At 43.4% G+C, this 20270-nt stretch overlaps 1 protein-coding gene across 2 annotated transcripts in view; it reads left to right on the top strand.

Moving 5' to 3' along the window:
• The window catches only part of TULP4 (TUB like protein 4), a 149998-nt gene that overhangs the window by 7490 nt on the left and 122238 nt on the right, over positions 1-20270 (top strand). The window contains exon 1 of one of the 2 annotated variants that reach the window (XM_080666166.1): positions 19125-19216. The exons of the other annotated variant lie outside the window; for it this stretch is intronic. The gene's annotated coding sequence lies outside the window, so the exon portion shown is untranslated. Of the gene's footprint in view, positions 1-19124; positions 19217-20270 lie in introns of those variants that run through there. 2 annotated transcript variants of the gene reach the window in all.

Genomic DNA, 20270 nt, shown 5'->3' with positions numbered 1-20270 from the left:
ATAAACTGTCTATATATGGGAACATCTTGGATGAAGTATATTTAAAAACACATAATTTAAATTTAAGAACATAGAAATAACAAAAACCAAAACATTGCCAAGAGAGGTTGGTTCTGATATAAACTACTAACTGAGGTAGGTAGATATAACTGTATTTTATTTTAAAAGATGCTTTTCCAATCTATTGCACTCATATTAGCAAAAGATTTGCAGTTTAGGAGCAAAAATGATTATAAAAGAAGTAAATTGAGGTAAATTCACAAGTCAAATTCAAGGTGTACTCAAAATTTAATTGCTCTAGGGATGATAACTATTGCTTTCTAACCTGCTATTCCTGAAGTGCTGAGTGCATGGTGTCCTCAGGGGAGGACGTCCTGGGGAGACTTTACTTTTTCCTTAAATAATTTAATATGGAGCGCCTGGGCTTATTCTCAGACCCCCAATTATTTCACCCTCAATCTGACCTCATTTCTTATATTTGCTTTTAAAGAAACTTTTTTAGCATCTGATGAAACTTGTAGACCCCTACCAATAAAAGTACTTTATTATTACATGAATAATTAATTTCCTCAATTAAAATAGTAAGTGATCCAAAAATAAAAGGTAAGATACTTATTCTTTGAATAGGTAAGTTTCTCTAGAAATCCATGTAAATGGGGCTCCAGGTGGGAGGGGACTCCCCACCTGTGGCGAATGCTTTTCTGCTTTCTTTTTTCTGCCTACCCAAGTGACTAGTGCCGAAATTTGAGTCTAGTTTGACATGCAAGGTCTTTGCACATCTTAGTCTTTTCTTGGGACTCCCACTTCTGGTTGTGGTTTGACTTATTTCCACTATTGTGGGCACCAACCAGCTAAGCTCGACATGCTGGATTCACAAAGAGGACAAGAGTTTGGATTCTAGAAGGGGACTTTGGTTAGGAGTAGTCAACAGATTTAGCAGAAGTGAGCTGCCTCTGGGGAAGCTACACTGAAGCGCTGCTTTCTCCAGCAGGGCTCCCGGGCGAGGGGGAATCAGTGGATGGGAAGGGAACAGCATGGGGTTCCAGGGGCACTGAATTTGAGTTTGGACATGTCATAGATTTGACCCCTGAGGAAGCAGTGTAGCAGATAGAGCATCTCGGCATGTAGCCCCTCCCCCTTCAGTAAAAAGTTGACTCTATTATGGATATTAACCCTTTTCTTGTGTGTATGTTGTAAATATTCTCCCAGTTTGTTGGTTGCTTTTCAACTCTAATTCTGCTCATAACATATTTTGATGTGTAAAAGTTTAAATTTTTTATTAGCCGAGTCCATCAGTCTTTTTTCCATAGCTTCTACTTTGATGGTTTGGTTTGAAAGTCTTCCCCTGGATATTTTATCACCCTTCTCCCCTCTTCCATTCACTTTCTTCCCTTCTCCTCCCCATTCCTCTCCCTCCCCTTCCTTCACTGCACTGCCCTCCCCCCCTTCCCTGCTTTCCCTTCTCCTTCTCTCCTCTTTTAAGTAGAGCCTTTTATTTTGGAATAATTTTGGACTTACAGAAAAAGTGCAAAAGATAGTACAGAAAGTTCCCATATACTCTTCACCCAATTTCCTTGAATGTTAACGTCCTATGTAACTATAGAACATAACTCAAAACTAAGAAATTAACATTGGTGCATTGTTATTAACTAAACTCTAGACTTCATTAAGATTTCACCAGTTTTTCCACGGATGTCCTTTTTCCGGAAAACCACACTGCGTCAGACATGGTGGACTGAAAGAGGCTGGACCACCAGTGGCAAAGCAGCACGCTCTGTAGAGCAGCTGTACTCAAAACACTCATTTGTGTAGAGCATGGCAGTCTTAGAGTATGTAATCCACATGGAAAGGAGTCTTGATCTTTGGTCTTATTGGACACATCTGCCCCTAGGACGTGTCCATCTTGTCCGTGGCACTGTCTGCAGGACCAAAGGGAACTTGTCCGAATTGCCAGTGTCTGCCTCCATTTTTCATGCATCGTGATTCCTAGGGCTCTCACACTGTTACCTCATTCTTCCTTTGCCGGAGTGGAACAGCAGGGTATGTTGTTGGTTTTTAAGTCTTAGAGGGAAAGGCTCCCTCGTGGTGAGGAGCTCACATCAGAGTAAACCCAAGTATCTCACTTTCACCCCAGGACCAGTTTTCTGCCTTTACTGCCATAAGAAGGTGTGTATCTAAGGAGAAGAACATGTGGTTGGCATGGATAAGTGCATGTCTCACTCTTTTTTGTTGATAATCCTCACCCGAGGATATTTTTCCATTGATTTTTAGGGAGAGTGGAAGAGAGAGGGAAAGAGAGGAACATCGATGTAAGAGAGACACATCAATTGGTTGCCTCCTGCAGGAGCCCTGACCAGGACCTGGGCTGGGGAGGAGCCTGCAACCAAGGTACATGCCCTTGACCGGAATCCAACCCGGGACCCTTTAGTCCGCAGGCCAATGCTCTATCCACTGAGCTAAACCGGCTAGGGCAGATAAGTGCATGTCTTACTCTTTAGATAAGTTTGAAAATCTCTGGCTTGCTCGCCCATCTCTACCCTTGCCTAAATGGAGACAGATGAACAGAAGTAAGAGGTGGGGAGGCCAGGCAGGAAGTTGGGTAGAACAGAAGCCATGTTGGTGATGTCATGCCTGCACTGCCTGGTAAAAATGGCATTAGCAGCGAGGCCTTAGATGCCTCCGTACTTACAATCTCAGGCTTCACAACTCATAATCATTAATGTGAGTTGGGCTGGGCTTTTTCATGGGTGACCAGTAGCTTCTACTTGTGCATTCAAATCTGTCTCCCTCTCCTCACTGAAAACGCTTTTTAACTTTCTTAACCTTCTCTGACTTGGACTCCCCTCCCCCTTCCATGTAGAAAGCAGTGCGAGTATGATTGCTGTGCGTGCCTGAGGAGGAGCGGTCAGTCAGTGCAGGGCAGAAAAGAGGAACTAGCTTTGGTTTTCTACAGACCCGCAAGGCAGTTTCTTAGAGATGTTACAGTCCCTCCCAACTGTTAGAATCGGTGGGTCCTACTGGAGAGCCTCCAACCTCACAAGCAAGTCAGTGGAAATAGGATTTTTACAGGAGATGTACCTACAAATGGGAGTCAGCCCTTTCCCCTAGAGCTTTCCTCTGGCATGTAACTTCTTCCATGGTAAGTAATATCAGTGATTTCATATACGTAACACTTAGTTTACAAGCCTTTTCCCACCTATGCCACTTCATTTGGTCTTCACAGCAACCTTGCACGTTATGTCAAGCACACATTTTCTTGTTTTATGAAGAAACCAAGGCCAAGGCATTTCCCACGAAGAAGTGCTGGGTCTAAAGGTAGAGTCTGATCTAGTCACGGGGTCAGAGCTGGCTTCCCTGAGGACTGCGAAGGCCTTGGGGAGGAGATCCCTTTTCACGCTGGGCCTTGTATCCCAGCTTTAAGAATTCGGTCTTCATTGCAAGAAAAGGTTTCAGTACCGGGGTGTGGCCGGGGTACAGTGAGTGATAGTTAAGTTAAGCTGTCCCTGCTAAAGAACACCTTGGCTAAGCATTCCAGAGTCAAGTGTGATTTGCTGAGCAGGCAAGGAGCAGTCAGGGGTTAAGGCTCTGACAGTTAACAGGTATATCCAGAGAGTACAGAGGAGCACCTCTGCTTGGAATCTGATGAAGCAAACAATCTAGATTCTTCCCTTCGTGTGTGTGAGTGTGTGTGTGACGTGTTTTATGTTTTCTAACTTAGATGAATTTGTGAACAGTCTGTCATTCTCTTAATGTGTGATCATTTAGGTTAAAAGATTGCAGCAAGAAATCCACATTGGTGTTATAAAAGCAGAATGGATGGTTTCATTGGAAATAAGTTTTAAGGATGTAGTAATGTGTCTGAAATTGAACTTTCAGCATCTCCAAAGGTTTTTCTCCGGGTTTGCTATAATAAGATGTGCTCTGATTCTCATACATATGGATATATTAGAAAACTGGACTACATCCCAGTGTTGTCAGGCGGGGAACCTGCCTCAACCATAGAGTGGAACTGCAGTGGGAGCGCAGCGTTCCTGTAATTATATCAGGACGTGATGTGGTCCCTCTCTGTGTTTATTAATTAGTGGAGTTGTAATGAGACTTCCCCCCATGCTTTTAAGGATGCTCATCAATGGGCACCCGGGCAGGATTTTAGTTGTGCTTGGGAGCCTTCTGCGTGCAGGTGTGAGGGATCTGTGTTTCAGGTGGCAGCAGGTGAGCCTCCCGCCAAGTTGGCATGATGGGAACAGGACTCTTCTGGGTTGCCATCTGTTTGTGGCTGATAGGAAACCAGCAGTGACTTCGGAGGAGTTTATGTTGAAATACTTAGGAATTAGTAATGTTAAGACCATGCTGATCAGGTACTGGGAGGTGGGGGGAAATAGACTATTACTAATTTCAGAAGATAGCTGCTTGGGTTCAACAGCCCCCATCCCCAAAACCACAGTCTTTTCTTCCCATGAAGTCAGCCTAGTTCTGTACTGAGTTGCCCATGGCAAGGGAACACGTGTTTATAGGACTGTCACATGTAACAGCGTGCATAGTGCTTGCCATGGAGATTTAGTCGGTCTCTGTAACACTTTTATTGTGTTATGGTGTGTGTTTTTTTGTTTGTTTTTTAATTGTGGTAAAATATACAAAAAATTTACCATTTCAGTCATTCATAAACTATAAAGTTCAGTTGCATTGAGTACATTTATGTTGTTGTGCAACCATCATGGTGGTGTTTTAACCAAGTATTTTTATGTACAGTTGTTCCTTGGTATCCTGCAGGGATTGGTTCCAGGACCCCCACAGATACCAAAATCCACACGTGCTCAAATTCCTTATGTAAAATGGCGTAGTATCTGCATATAACCTATATTTGTATGCTAGAGGCCCGGTGCACAACAGTCATGCACTGGGGGAGAGGGGTCCCTCAGCCCGGCCTGCACCCTCTCGCAGTCTGGGACCCCTCCGGGGACATCCCCTGAGGGATCCTTAGCAGCTGGCTTCTGGCTGAGAGGTGCTCCCCCTGTGGGATCACAGTGACCACCAGGGGGCAGCTCCTGCGTTGAGCGTCTGCCCCCTGGTGGTCAGTGCACGTCATAGTGACCGGTTGTCTGTCCTTCGGTCGATTTGCATATTAGGGTTTTATTATATGGGATAGGCTACAGCAGGGTATGCCTACATATCTCTTTGTTTGTATAGATTGAGTGTAGTGCTTAACGTGTGGCAAATTCAAGGTTTGCTTTTTGGAACTTGCTGGGATTTTCAATCTGCAGTTGGTTGGATCTGTGGATGTGAAACCCGCGAATATGGAGGGCTGACTGTATGTAAAAAAAATAGTGGATACTTCCTCTTTGTGTACCAAAATGTATAAAAAAATCATCAGCATGCTCTGTCTAATGTGATGTCCCTTTGGGTTTTAAGCTTGAGTTTATTTTCTTTCCATATGGGAAGTTGACTAGGTGAGGTGGAGCTGCTGTGCCCACATTTCCCTGGGTTTGTTTTGCTGCTCTTGGACCTGGGAAGCTCTGCCTTCCAGGCACAGTGAGTTTCGATGGTATCTGGAAACTTTGCTTGCTCTCTTCCATACTGTACTTTAAAGCCAGGCTGTGCGATAGAGAGCAGCTCACCTCCCTTTAACCTGGCGTTGTTACGTAGGTTAACTAGGAGAGCTGGCCTGCAGTGGCCTGGTGAGGATGTGAGGTCGGAGTTACTCTGTTCAGCCCCTGCCACAGAAGCGGGTTCTGAGGTATTGCTTGCTTCTTATTGGCTTGCAGCCCCTGCTGGGTTCCAACCTCCCACCTGTACGTCTACATCTTGCCTCTTTCAGTGAAAAGAAAGGACTGTAGAGCCCTTAGTTAGTTAGGAGATTCTTGGTGACCCGTAAAAGAGAGCTAACCGAACTCACTTATACAAAAAAGGAATTCATGGGGAAGATTCTGGGCTGTCTACTGGAATCTGGGCAGGGACATAGCTGGGCATTAGGTCACACCCAGAGACTGGAACACTATATGGACAGGCCTAGAAAGCTTTTTCCTTACTCTCTCTCCCCATCTCTGAGCTTCCCTCAGAACAGATCAGTTCCTTAACTCCTCAGTCCATGTGGCAGAATGGCTAGCAATACCCTCTCCCCTTAAAAAAATAATAAAATAATAAAAAAAAATATATATCTCCAATGTCTTGAGAGAAACTGTTTCTTCTGTGTTCTAGAAAATTCTGGAATTCTGGTAAGAACTGATGAGTGGTCCTAGAAAATGGTGGCTCCCGTTGTAAGAATGGGGAGGATGGATATAAGTAAGTTAGGATATCTTGCTACAAGTTTGCAAAAGTGTAGGGGACAACCCTAATGGTAGAATCGTGGAAGGACCCGGGCTGTGAAAGCAGCTAAGCTTCGCGTTAGAAATGAAACCAAAGCAAAACAAGAAAGCCAGAACTAAACCAAACCCGACTATTACCAAGTAAATTGAAGAGAGGAAACTGCTAAACAAATTGTGGGATGATTTTTTTAAATTAAATTTCTTTTTTAGTAAAATAAATTATAGCCTATTTCCATATCAGCATTGTTTAAACTCAGAGAAATTGTGGCCAAAATTTAATTAAGCACAATAACTTGATGTGGGAGATATATTTCTGAAAACCCAAGTATAAACATTTTTTAAATTAGATTATATGTTAAGTGCACGGGATTCCTGTTCTTAGAAGGAATCCTGTTATAAAAGTTTTTCTAAAATCCATAACTGAACTTTGTAAATGTGAATCTTCCTGCATCACATTCTCTTAGATCAAAGGCTACCAGCGGATTGCCTTCCCTGCTGTCATTACCTCGTCAGGGTCACCAGTCCATTGGCGATCACACCCTCCACTGATTTCTGAGGTGATGAGAAGTAGCTGTTCCTCTTTTACTAGTTCCTCTGTTACACACGTAGATTCCCTGTATGAATTTGAGAGCCCTCTGTGAATTGAAATTAAATTGGATTGAAAACCCTGTGTGAATTGTGAACCTATATGCAGTAATCCAAGGAGATTTGAAAATATCACCTAGTGATTGCAAGTTGAAGAAAGAGTGGTCTGATAATTCTGGGAATTAGTGCCATTTGAGAATTTGGGAATTTACGGATATGTTGGTTTGTCATCTTCTCAGATGTGCAGCGTCTACTTTATTTGCACATTTGTCATAAAAGTGGTTTATTACCTATCTGACTTAATATGCATTTACAATTAAAACTCAAACCATTTTCCTTCCTCAGAACATGTGGATTGTGTTGGAAGTATGACTTACTACTGGACCTGAGGGGACTTCAGATTAGCACTTGAATAAACATTGCTACAATGGAAGACCCTCTGGAAGGCTTTCTTATGCCCCTCACTCTATTAAATTTCCTACCTTCGCAATGGTAGGAAACATTCATTACTGCTTTAAAGGACATAAAAGCCAGGCGGCATTCTAAAGTAGTCTGGAAAGAGCCCTGCTGTAGAATGAAAATTGGTAGTGCTGACTGAGGTTGTGGGAAACCCTTTATCCCATGTGGTCTTTCTCTCCTTATGTGGGCCTCTTTCTACATACCATAGGGGGTGCCCCAGAAATGTCGTGTCTTAAACAGACTATCTTGAACCATATCTCTCTCATTAAAAATGCGGAACCAGAGAGCTCTGAGGACTGGGGAAAATCAGTACCTTCAAAATGACGTTAGAAGTTATAATGTAAAAACAGAAAAAAGATCATATAGGGTCATTTTATGTGATGCCTTCTGACAAGACAGAAAACTAATATTGTAAATTTGATAAGTCGCCACCTTTTAGTTTGTAAAGCATGTCACATTCGTCAGAGCGTTCTTTATAAATGTCACCTTTGACATTTATTTGTTGATAAATGTGATAAAGGGGGACCAAATAGTCATCCATTTCCAGATGGAAACTGAGTTTGGGAGGAGCTGTGCACCACGCGAGGCCTCCCAGCCATTACCTAGCTGGGCCAGTCAGAGCCCGGCTTCCGATTCCTCGGCAGATTCTCCCCCATTCACTTTCCCTGCTCACTGTTTTTAAAAGAAGTCTTACCTATATTATAAAAAGCCACGGGCCGTAATGCCGTAACGACCAAGTGACCGGTCACCAGGAAGTGCATGGATGGGTCTCGCGGCGCAGCGGGTCTCAGTCTCGCAGTGTGGCGTGTTTCTGGGTCTCGCGCAATTTCGCTCACTGGGCCTCCGGATCGGTGATAACTTTATACACTTATTTAGAGCCCAGCCTTTCCCACAATAGAGTGGACGTAACTTAAAAACAGTGACTCAGAAGGAAGTCAGGTGGATAGATGCTTCTGGCTGAAGTGAGTTTCTTAAACTTTGAAAATAAAGATAAGAGAAAACTGTTTATTTGATTAAAGTTAAACCCTCTGGGCACCAAGAGCTCCCCATCAGTTTCTGGGTTAGGGTTAGGCCCCACATTTAGGATTGTATGAATGGAGAAAGGAGTAATAAGTAGGGAGCTTTGTGGTTACCCTAGCTTTGCTCATTTGTTGTTATATGTAGTGTGTCAGTTTTTGATGGTCTCAAAATTTAAACCTAAAGATCAGCAAAATATTACAGTCCATGTGTAAAATAGAGGAAAATCACCTGAAGTCTCCACCATTATTAGAACTCTTAAGTAAAGCATTCTTTTGGATTCTTTTCTCATAGTTATAATCAAGACTACAAACACCTCTATGCTTTTTAAAAGTTAACAAAGCATATGCATTTTTCATGTTTTTATATGGTCTTCATAATTATACTTTTTATTGTGATACTAGAGTCCTGATGCATGAATTCGTGCACCAGTGGGGTCCCTCACCCTGGCCTTTGGGATCGGGCGAAAATCGGCTCTCTGACATTCCCCGAGGGGTCCCAGATTGCAAGAGGGTGCAGGCCAGGCCAAGGGACCCCACTGGTGCACGATTTGGGCCAGGGAGGGACGAGGGAGGTTGGCCAGCCAGGGAGGGACTGCGGGAGGGCTCCAAGGCATGTCCAGCCCATCTCACTTGGTCCCGATTGGCTGGACCCCAGCAGCAAGCTAACCTACCGGTTGGAGCATCTGCCCCCTAGTGCTCAGTGCACATCATAGCAAGCGGTTAGTGGCCTTAGCATATCATTAGTATATTATGCTTTGATTGGTTGAATGGCCGACCGGTTGACCGGACACTTAGCATATTAGGCTTTTATTATATAGGATAACATAAAGTTTACGATTTTAACTATTTTAAAGTGTACAGTTCAGTAGCATTAAGAACGTTCACATGGTTGTGCAAACATCACCACCATCCATCTCCAGAACTTTTTTGTCTTCCCAAACTGGAACACTGTAGCTGTTAAATAATAATTTCCTGTTTCTGTCCCCTCCTCCCTCCACAACCTGGCTCCTGGCAACCACCTTCTACTTTGTGTCTCTGCATTTGTCTACTCTAGGGACCTCATATAACTGAAGTCACACAGTATTTGTCCTTTGGTAACTGGCTTATTTCATTTAGCATGATGTCTTCAAGTTCATCCATTTTGTAGCACATCAGAGTTTTTTTTCCTTTCTGAATAATATTCCATTGTATTTATATACCACATTTTATTTATCCATTTACCTGTCAATAGATACTTGGGTTATTATACTTTTTTGAATACTGTTTGATTAATATTGGGTATTCGGGTTGCTTCTAATTGGGGCTATTAAAATAAAGATGTAATAGATATCATCTACTTTTTTATCCTTATTTTGAATGGATTATACAAATGCTGATGTTTAGTTTTGTTTGCTATTTGCTGAGTTAGAGTTTAGGTTGAATTTCAGTTGAAGAGAATTTAGGTGTGTGTAATAAAATGCCTTTAAAAATAAATAAATTGCCATAGTTTAGTGAGGAAGGGCCATTAAAGAATTCTTATCTCATTTAGCAGAGTGCTACTTCAATGAGAGAGCATAATGCAATGGTTTATGCCAGTGGTCGACAAACTGCGGCTCGTGAGCCCCATGCGGCTCGTAAGCTGCGGTTTGCCGCTCTGTTGACTGATGGGTTTGCCAACCACTGGTTTATGCTATCAGAAATGATTGAGCTTCTAGTAGTTGAAGAACTAATCTCAAGACAGTATTCAAGAGTCTATGGGCTGCCCTAGCTGGTTTGGCTCAGTGGATAGAGTGTCGGCCTGTGGACAGAAGGGTCCCAGGTTCAATTCTGGTTAAGGGCACATGCCCCGGTTGCGGGCTTGATCCCCAGTGGGGGGCAGGTAGGGGAGCAGCCAATCAATGATTCTCTCTCATCATCATTGATGTTTCTCTCTCTCTCTCCCTCTCCCTTCCTCTCTGAAATCAATAAAAATATACTAAAAAAAGAAAAGAGTCTATGGGCTGATTACAGATTATACAGCCCTGGTCGGTGTGGCTCTGTCAGTTGGGTGTCGTCCAGTGCATCGAAAGGTTGTGGGTTCTATTCCTGGTCAGGGCACATGCCTGGGTTTAGGGATCAATTCTTGCTGGGGGTCATGCAGAAGGCAGTCGACCAATGTTTTGCTCTCACATCAATGTCTCTCTCTCTAAACATTAATTAAAAAATACAGATTAAAAAACAAGAACAGACTATATAAATCTAGAATGAAACATGTTCAGTGCTGAAACTGTCCTATATAATAAAAGCCTAATAAGCTAAGTGTCCGGTTGTCCGGCCGGCCGTTCAACCAATCAAAGTGTAATATGCTAATGATATGCTAAGGCTGCTCAACCGCTCGCTATGATATGCACTGACCACCAAGGGGCAGACAGTCGACTGGTTGACCAGTTGCTGACATGCACTGACCACCAGGGGGCAGACATTCCAACTGGTAGGTTAGCTTGTTGCTGGGGTCCAGCCAATCGGGACTGAGCGAGATGGGCTGGACACACCCTGGAGTCCTCCTGCGGTCCCTCCCTGGCTGGCCAACCTCCCTCGTCCCTCCCCAGCCCCTATCGTGCACCGGTGGGGTTCCTCGGCCTGGCCTGTGCCCTCTTACAATCCAGGACCCTTCGGGGGATGTCAAGAGAACCGGTTTCGGCCTGATCCCGCAGGCCAGGCTGAGGAACCCCACTGGTGCATGAATTTGTGCACTGGGCCTCTAGTAATTTTCATAAAACCTAGTGGTTATGCTGGGGAAGAATTGTTATCTCTGTTCCTGTTTTCATTGATATCCATCATTGGCATGCCTGTGAGTACAGAGCTAGTGTGAACAATGTGACTCTTGCCCTCAAAGATGTTACTCTTGCCTTACATCCAGGTTGGCATGTCAACATGTCATACAGAAAACCTAAGCAACTCAGTGCTAAGAGAAGGTGGCCTGCGTTCATACAGAGTAACCAAGGCAGCCTTCCCATGCTTTTTAGACAGTTGTTAGACTGAGGGAAGGTGAGGCTCTAAGAGGGTTCCAGAAGAGGATGCTCAGTTTGATGTCCTGTCCTCCCTCCTTTCTGCTGTTGGTCTGTTTGGCCTCTGTGTCCGGTTTGTGGCCATCTAATGTAAGCCTTGAAGATCATTAGGGGACGTCACTCCCTGGCCAGGCAGCTTGTTGTTGTGGTAGCCCAGCATTAACCGCAGGTTGCTTTGCTGCCCGTGGATGCGCATAAGAGGACCCTCCAGGCTAAGGTCCCGTTTTCCTCACTGGGCCATTGTGGACAGTCGTGGCCTAAAGCCCGTTAGTTGAGGGTGGTGTGCTTGCCTTTGCCTGGTTGCCTGGCTGAAGTAAAGCTCTTTGGTACTTTTCTATGAATCTTACCCCATCTGCTCCATGTCTTTTAGGAGTTCCTCAGGGGCCCATCATTGGTACTTGTCTTTGTTTTCTGCAGGCTTTTTTTTGAAATTTTATATTTATTTGTTCATTTTAATGGGAATTTAGGAGAGGGAATAGTAAACACATAGGACTCATTCATCATCTAGAATTTATTCTGCGTATTTTGTTTTTCTATTTTACTGAACTCCTGTAATAGTACTAATTTCATTCAATTCTGTTGAGTTTTCCAGATAGAAGTTTGTATTATCCTATAATAATCCTATATAATAAAAGGCTAATATGCAAATACACAGAATGGTGGAACGACCGGTTGCTATGACACACACTGACCACCAGGGGGCATACGCTCAACGCAGGAGCTGCCCCCTGGTGGTCAGTGCGCTCCCACAGGGGGCGCGCCAGTCAGCCAGAAGTCCTGAGCTGGGCTCACGGCTGGCGAACGCAGCGGCAGTGGCGGGAGCCTCTCCCACCTCCGTGGCAGTCGGACATCCCCCGAGGGCTCCCAGACTGCGAGAGGGCGCAGGCTGGGCTGAGGGACCCCCCCCCTACAAGTGTACGAATTTCGTTCACCGGGCCTCTAGTTTTAAATATAGCCAGGCCGGAGTGGCTCCATTGGTTGAACATCAGATAGTTCTGTGCGCCCAAAGGTTGCCTGTTTGATTCCTGATCAGGACACGTGCCCAGGTTGCAGGTTCCGTCCCCCAGTTGGGGCACATCTCTCACATCGATGTTTCTCTCTCTGTCTCCCTTCCTCTCTCTAAGCATGGCCTCCGGTGAGGATTTTAAAAAATGTTAAAAAAATTAATATAATGGTTTGGTTCTTTCCTTTTATCCGCCTCCTCCTCCGCCCCGCCTCCCGTCATAGTACACTTCCTAGAATTTCTAGAGTGACATTGAATAACTTGTTGGTGTACAACTTTGGTTACTTCTTACCTTAGCCAGGCGGCCTTTAGCTTTGTTGGTTTTAATGACTTTCTGCATGTTGCCAAAGGGCTTTCTGGAAAGATGGACTAGAATTGGAGTGAGGGCATCGCACTCCAGTGCTGAGTGACCAGAGTATTGGGAAGGCTCTTCTTATTGGTGATTCTGTCATTTTAACATTAAATTTGATTTTGGTCATTTGTTGTTTCCTTTAGAAATTCTGGAGTCCATGAGAATAGAATTAGCCTAGATTCATATATCATTTTATTCTCATCAAATAAGTATACACAGCTTTCCCTTCCTATTCCAAAGCTACACGGATGTGGAGTGGAAATTACTGTTAATCGTGGCAACACAGTTTTTATTGGAAAATTGTATGGGTCTTGGCATCAGATATCAAATATTAACTCTATTACTAATAGCCTGGTAATTTCTTTAAAAATGTGTTTTCATTGATTCCAGAGAAGAAGGCAGAGAGAGAGAGAGAGAGAGGGGGGGGGAGAGAGAGAGAGAGAGAGAGAGAGAGAGAGAGAGAGAGAGAGAGAGAGAAACATCAATGATGAGAGAGAATCATTAATCGGCTGCCTCTTGCACATCCCCTACTAGGGATTGAGCCTGCAACCCAGGCATGTGCCCTTGACCGGAATCAAACCTGGGACCTTTCAGTCTACAGGCCAGTACTCTATCCACTGAGCCAACGTGGCTACGGCTACATAACCTTATACTAATTTACTTTATTCCAGATTTTTTAAATTGCTTAATGGTTAGAATATAAATAAAATTATAACAGCAATGCCTAACATTTATTGAGCAATTATAACTATGTGGCAGACAGGTAATTATGGTACTTTTTATATTTTTACTTAGTCTTCCCAACAATCCTACTTTATAGGAAACTCAGGCACAGAAAGGTCACCCCCGTTTGGGAGTGTGGCTGGCCCAGGCTAACGCACCCTTGCAGACAGTCTGGCTGTGGAGCTATACCGGTAACTGCTGCTGCCACTGGACTGCCATTGTGGTCTTTTGAAGGGTTTGTTTCCTTTATTGTGTATTCCTACAGCCCATTCTAGTGTGTGTGTGTGTGTGTGTGTGTGTGTGTGTGTGCGTGTGCGTGTGCGCGCGCCTAGACAGATGTAGAAAAAATAATCTGGGTTTTTGAACAGGTTAATTATTATGAAGTTAGATAGCAAGTGCCAAATATAGAACATTCTTATCTATTAAATATGTTAATTCTAATCTGTAGCATTAAGACTTTTTCCTTACCTAGGCAGTATAATTTCACTTACTTCTTCTTGAATTTGCCACCCAGTTCTGAACCTTTTACTATTTCTGTAAACCCTGCTTTAACTTTATCCTGGATTATTATTGGGATATTTAAATTTTATTTTATTTTATAAAACTGGTCTATACCCATTAAACAATGCACCCCACTCCCAAATCCCTGTCAAACACCATTATAATTTCTGGCTGTGATTTTGACTACTCAGAGTATCTCATATAAGTGGAATCAGACAGTATTTATCTTTTTGAAGACATTTCACTTAACACAATGTCTTCAAGGTTCTTTCATGTTGTAGCACGTGTCAGAATGTCCTTCCTTTTGCTAATGTAAGACTGTCCAAATCTGTAGAAAATTTTTAGGAAGAGTTTATTTGAGCCAAACAGAGGATACACCTGGAAGCAAGATCTCAACAGACTGAGAAAAATGCCTCCCATAATGACAGTCTTCAGTTTCTTTTATGTATTTGGAATTAAGGAGGGAATATAAGGAAGATTACATGAAGGTGGGAGAAAGCAAGGTGGGGATTGGATTACAGGATAAGTAACAAGATCATGTGCTCTCTTGAACGGTGGTCATGCTTCTGCTTCCCAGGGTCTGAAAAAGGCATTCAAAGGTGTGTGAATCTTAGATGCACAAAAGCAATGGACAAGGCTTGCTCAAGGCAAAGATAACTATTTACTTATGAAGTTATAGGCCTGAGGTGTGACTACCCACCGCGACCTGCCCAGGTGAAAGTAAGCATATAAGATCGAATCACCCTGTGAGGTTGCTTTTGGTTAGATGTATTATAGAGTCCCTTTCTGTCCACACTTCCTCAGGTTGTGAAATATTCCATTGTATGGATATACCACATTTTGCTTATCCTTTCCTCTGTTGATGGATACTTGGTTTGTTTCTATGTCATTATTTGAATGTTCTTTTCAGTATACTTCAAGTCAGTAAATTCTTTCTTTGGCTCAAGTTTGAGCTCTCTGTTGTTTTTTGCTTTGCTATTGCATCATCTTCTTAAATCCTACACTGGCTTTATGTTGCCAGGGATTAGTCATTCAAGATTCTCTCAGTTATGGCCAGTGCACTTTGCTGGCCCATAGTTACAGCTTTATTTGATAGTATGGAAATACATCTATTCTCCACTCTTCTCTCACTCTGCAGGGGCTCCTGGGTTGGTGGTGGACCTCAATGGACTTTGCATGCTAGCCCAGCCCTTGCCTGGGCCTGTGCTGGGCACTCAGTGAGCATGTCTGGCTTGAGTGCCCTTTGGCTGCTTTCCTTATGTCACTATTCACTTTGGACTCTTGCAGCTAAAATTAACACATCGTCTGTTGATTTGATGCTTGCCCTTTTTCTTCTTTTTTTTTTTTTTTTAAGCCTTCCTAAGCTTTGCAAATTTCTTCCTGAAAGTCTGGATCCTTCACTGAGGAAGTCTCTGAATTAGAACTAATTTACTCCAGCCTCCATTGAGCTTAATTGTGGCAACTTTCGAGGCTGCCTTCCCTTTTGTCTCAGAGTTTATATATACCAGCAGATTGTAAACATAAACTGTAATTGGTTTATTTAATACAAGCAGATTTTTGGTAATCTCTGGTCTTTCCTATTTTGTCTTGTTATTAATTGTTGCTTATTATGTGGTATCTGGAAAGATTTGAATCCTAGGCAAGTGAGTAGCTATTTAGGTCCAGCTGCCTCAGGCTTGTGTCACTTCGGAGGAAGGGCAGAGAAACAAACATTTAACTCACATAAAAAGTGCATGTGCTTTCTCTCTTGGACTTCCGGTTTTTGGGTTTGTGTGTATGTGTTGTTTTTTTCTCCCTTTAGAAATTTTGGAAGGGTAGCTCTGATTCAGATATAACTGTCCTCCCAAAGTTTTTTTTAAAAGGTTCAGAAAAGTTGGATTTTAAAGTTAGAAACCAGTGAGAATGAATCTGCTGGGGGAAACTGTTGGAAGACTACATCTGAAAATCTGTCAGTCTGCTTTAGGTGAGACAAAGGGTGTGTGAAAGGGCAGGGTGGGGGTAGGTAGGTTGTGGAAAGGACTTACTGTACACCAGGGACTTTTAAAGTATTGCAGAACATAACTTAGAATCTTTAATTTCTAAATTGGAAATTGGGGAGTGGAGTTTAGGAGGAAGGGGGGTAATCTTTAATTTCTAAATTGGAAATTGGGGAGTGGAGTTTGGGAGGAAGGGGGGTAAGTGTGAAAGGATTAGTTCACAATGGCTGATAGGCTGTCATTAAATCATATGGATGCTGCCCTCAGGGGGGTTATAGTCTAGGAGGGGAGCAAGCCTTCTCCCCTAGCTTTTAATGAGCTTCATGTGCCATCATGAGACTCATAATGCTGTCATGTTAGGGTGGGAGGTGTGTTTCAGGCATCCTGAAGAAGAAATTTTGAGTTAGGAGTTATCAGTGGTCACCAACATTTTCACCATCATATTCTTCTTTTTATTATTATTCCTTTTTGCCCCAGAAATGACTGTGATCTTAATAGCTGAGAAGTTTTGTTCAGTATAAGGTAGTGGTATTAATAGCTCCTATTTGTTCTGTATAGCTGACCCTTGAACAATGAGGGGGTTAAGAAGGCCAACCCTGCCCCCCAAGCAGTCAAAAATCTGTATATGAACTAAAAAAACACTATTGTTGAGAGTATTACAGATGTCTCCCTTTTTCACCCGGTTCTCACCCCGCCCCAGGTCTTAACTCCCTATCGTTTTGTGTCCATAGGTAATGCATATATACATATAAGTTCTCTGGTTTACCTCTCCCCGCCCCTTCCCTGAGATTCGTCAGTCTGTTCTATGTTTCCATGCTTCTGGTTGTATTTTATTCACCAGTTTATTTTGTTCATTAGATTCCTTGTTCATTTATATTTAAGATTCAATTGTTGATAGATATGTATTTATTGCCATTTTATTGTTCATATTTTTTATCTTTTTTCTTTCTTTCTTCTTAAAGAATATCCTTCAAATTTCATGTAATACTGGCTTAGTGGTGATGAACTCCTTTAGCTTTTTCTTGTCTGTGAAGCTCTTTATCTGACCTTCAATTCTGAATGATAGCTCTTGCTGGGTAGAGTAATTTTGGTTGTAGGTTGTAGAGTAATCTTGGTAGTAGGGTAATCCTGTTTGTAGGTCCTTGCTGTTCATCACTTTGAATATTTCTAAGTATCTAAGGCAGGGGTGGGCAAACTTTTTGACTCGAGGGCCACAATGGGTTCTTAAACTGGACCGGAGGGCCGGAACAAAAGCATGGATGGAGTGTTTGTGTGAACTAATATAAATTCAAAGTAAAGGAGCGGAGGGGAGAGCAAGAGAACCGGATAGAACAGCCGGATCCGGCCCGCGGGCCGTAGTTTGCCCACGGCTGGTCTAAGGTCTACCTTGGCCTGACCTGGGATGGCGGGCTTCCACAGGACTCAACACTACACCCTCTTCTCAGTCTTCATTCTCTCTCACGGACTCACCGTTTTCTGTAGTGAACTCATCTTTATGTGGTGACTCTGAAGTCACTACCTCTAGTCCAGACTTGTCCTCTGAGGTTCAGATTCATGTGACCAACTTCTTACTTGACGTGACATTTGAATATCTCAAAGACAATGCAAACTTAGCATTTCAAATGGAACTGTTTCCACAGGCCCTATTCATAGCAATCCCCTAGTCTATCCTGTTCTTTACCTCAGTTATTGCCACCACCAACTGGCAATCATTCATGATGATAACAATAAGAGCTGACATTTGTTGAGTTTATTATGTCCCAGACACTTCCTTAAAGGCATTACATGAATTAACTCAATCAACCATGTGATAGAAGATGATAATAGTAATAGTAATAAGAGTAGATTATATAGCTCCAAGTACATACCAGGCATTCTTTTAAGCATGTTATCAATACTAACTCATTGAATTCTCACAATAAATCCATGAGGTAAATACTATTACTATCCCTGGTTGACATATAATGCCCGCAACTTAAACACTGAGAGATTCAGTTACTCCCCACAGCACTCAGGATCCCTTGGCCGGTAAGTGGTGGTGGAGCTGGGAGTACAGTCCCACAGAGACCGAGCATGTGCATTGTGCCAATACTGCATTTTACTGTGTTTGTCCCCATTTCACAGACAAGGAAGCGATTCCTCTACTTCCTCTCCCACATTCAGTTCATCAGAAGTTCTGATTTTAACGCCAAGACGTATCTCCAGGCTGCTCTTTTCTCCCTCTGTCTAGTGAGCATCTTTGTTCAGGCCACCATTCGCTTGCCCTGGATCACTGCAACAGCCTTCTGCCTGTTTTTCTGCTTTCACTTAGTGCCCTCCCAGATCTCTTCTGCATCCCAGCCATACTGGTCCTGAAATGAAAACCAGAACATGTCAGTCCATGCTGAAAACTATTCTGTGGCTTCCCACAGCACTCAGAATTAGATATAAGCTCCCTTTTGTGGCCTACAAGCTCCTCTCCCCCAAACCTTACCTTATGCCCTTGTTTCCCAGTCTGCCCCACCGAAGTCTTTCCTGCCTCCTAACCCTGTTGAGCCATTGGCAGTGGGAAGCTCCCCACCCCAGCTCTCCATCACTTCCTTGGTCTCCACTGCAGTCCCCTCTCAGAGGTCCTTCCCTCACCAACCCTCGTAGGGCTCTTCTTCCCCTCTGCACAGCACTGATCGCCAGTGGCAGTAACGTCATTTCTCTCTTCCCTTTTGTTGTTGGCCCCCTCGCCCCATTGGAATGTCAGCTCCATGGAGGCTAGAGCTCAATAAGTATTTGTTGAAAGAAAGAAATACAGGTTCAACTTTAGGCTGCATTAGACACCTACCATTTACCAGCTGGAAAATGTGTTTTGAGTTCCCGAGGAGCTGAATCTTACGTAGAATGGGACTTAACCCCCCCGCAAAGCTGTGGAGTGCTTGCAGAGTTCTGCCACCTCTGGAACACAGACTGCAAGAGTCCCGGGACACTCACATCTGCAGTTTTGGTTACTCCACTCTTCAACTTAGCCTTTCTCCTCATGCACCACCGAACTGGAGCCTTGTGAGATCACTGCTGCCAAAACCACGGTGATGCTGGCTTTTTTGTGGATGGTGGAAAGGATCCAGGCAGGGGAATGCTCGCGCATGGTGAGGGACTGAGCCTGAGTGTGTTTGGCCATGTCCCTGCTTGTGAAAGGCTATTGGATAAGGTGACTTTTAAAGCCCCAATCCAACTCTCACCCACTCATTCTCCTGGCTTGGATTTACAAATTGAACACCACCAAGTCAAGACATCTGAAAGGTGAGCCATGACTTTCTGTAGCTCTTTTTTTAAAAAAAAAAAATCCTCACTGAGGACATGCTTAGAGAGAGAGAGAGGAACATCGATCGATCGATTGGTTGCCTTCCCTAGTGCCCTGACCAGGATCGAACTTGCAACTCAGGTACGTGCTCTGATTGGGAATCGAACCGGCAACCTTTCCGCACAAAGGATGACACTCGACCAGTTGAGCCACTCTGGCCAGGCTTTAGCTGCTTCTTGATGCCTCCCTATCTCCCTGCAGCTCTGTCACTGTCCCTAGGGATTCTTCTAGGCCAGTGGTCGGCAAACCATTAGTCAACAGAGCGGCAAACCGCGGCTCACCACCTTGGATGTATATTTACTTTAATGGCAAATTCTTTTACTTTCTTCAGTGACCAATTCTCTCATTATGGGCATTCAAGGAAATGTGCCTCATGAGAATTTATGTAGTAAGCAAAATGATGGAATTTGTGCTAATTTTAGTAAACAGCCAATTATTGTTAGCAAATTAAGGACACATATGTAACACCTTAATCAATAAAGAAATTAAAAAAAAAAAGATCTTGTTTGTAGTTCAGTTGTGGAGGACAGTAAATTATTAGCTTACTTAGGACTCTGCGACTTCCAAAGAACCGTCGTTCTGTGGAAGTATTGAATGAGGGTGGGCCCCTGCTGTGAGATGTCGGAGCAGCCATCCACACATTCCAGATTGGAGCTCATTATCCCTCACTGAGCAGGAGTGACAGCTGTAATGGACTAGGGAAACCTTTCTTCTAAACAACATGTTCTTAGTTGACAGTGGGAGTGTAAACATGACCCTAATTAATGACTGCTTCAATTGTTCTGTGGTCCTAAGCTCCTGATTTAGACAGTGACAGTAAACCAATAAAGATGGGCCCACCTTGCAAAACTGTGCCATAGGATCCCCTTCCCACAGCGATCTTCGTTTTAAAACTTGGAGTAACAGGAAGTGACGGGTGTAAAGAGCACTTTCTCTGGAAAAGTATTGAGGTGTTTCTCTTAGCAATAGAGAGGGCCTCAGTTACTAGAACCT

Source organism: Plecotus auritus (genome assembly GCF_963455305.1).
Source record: "Plecotus auritus genome assembly, chromosome: 4".
Lineage (NCBI taxonomy): Eukaryota > Metazoa > Chordata > Mammalia > Chiroptera > Vespertilionidae > Plecotus > Plecotus auritus.
The sequence above is the reverse complement of the archived record's forward strand: the minus strand, read 5'-3'. Positions and strand labels throughout refer to the sequence as shown.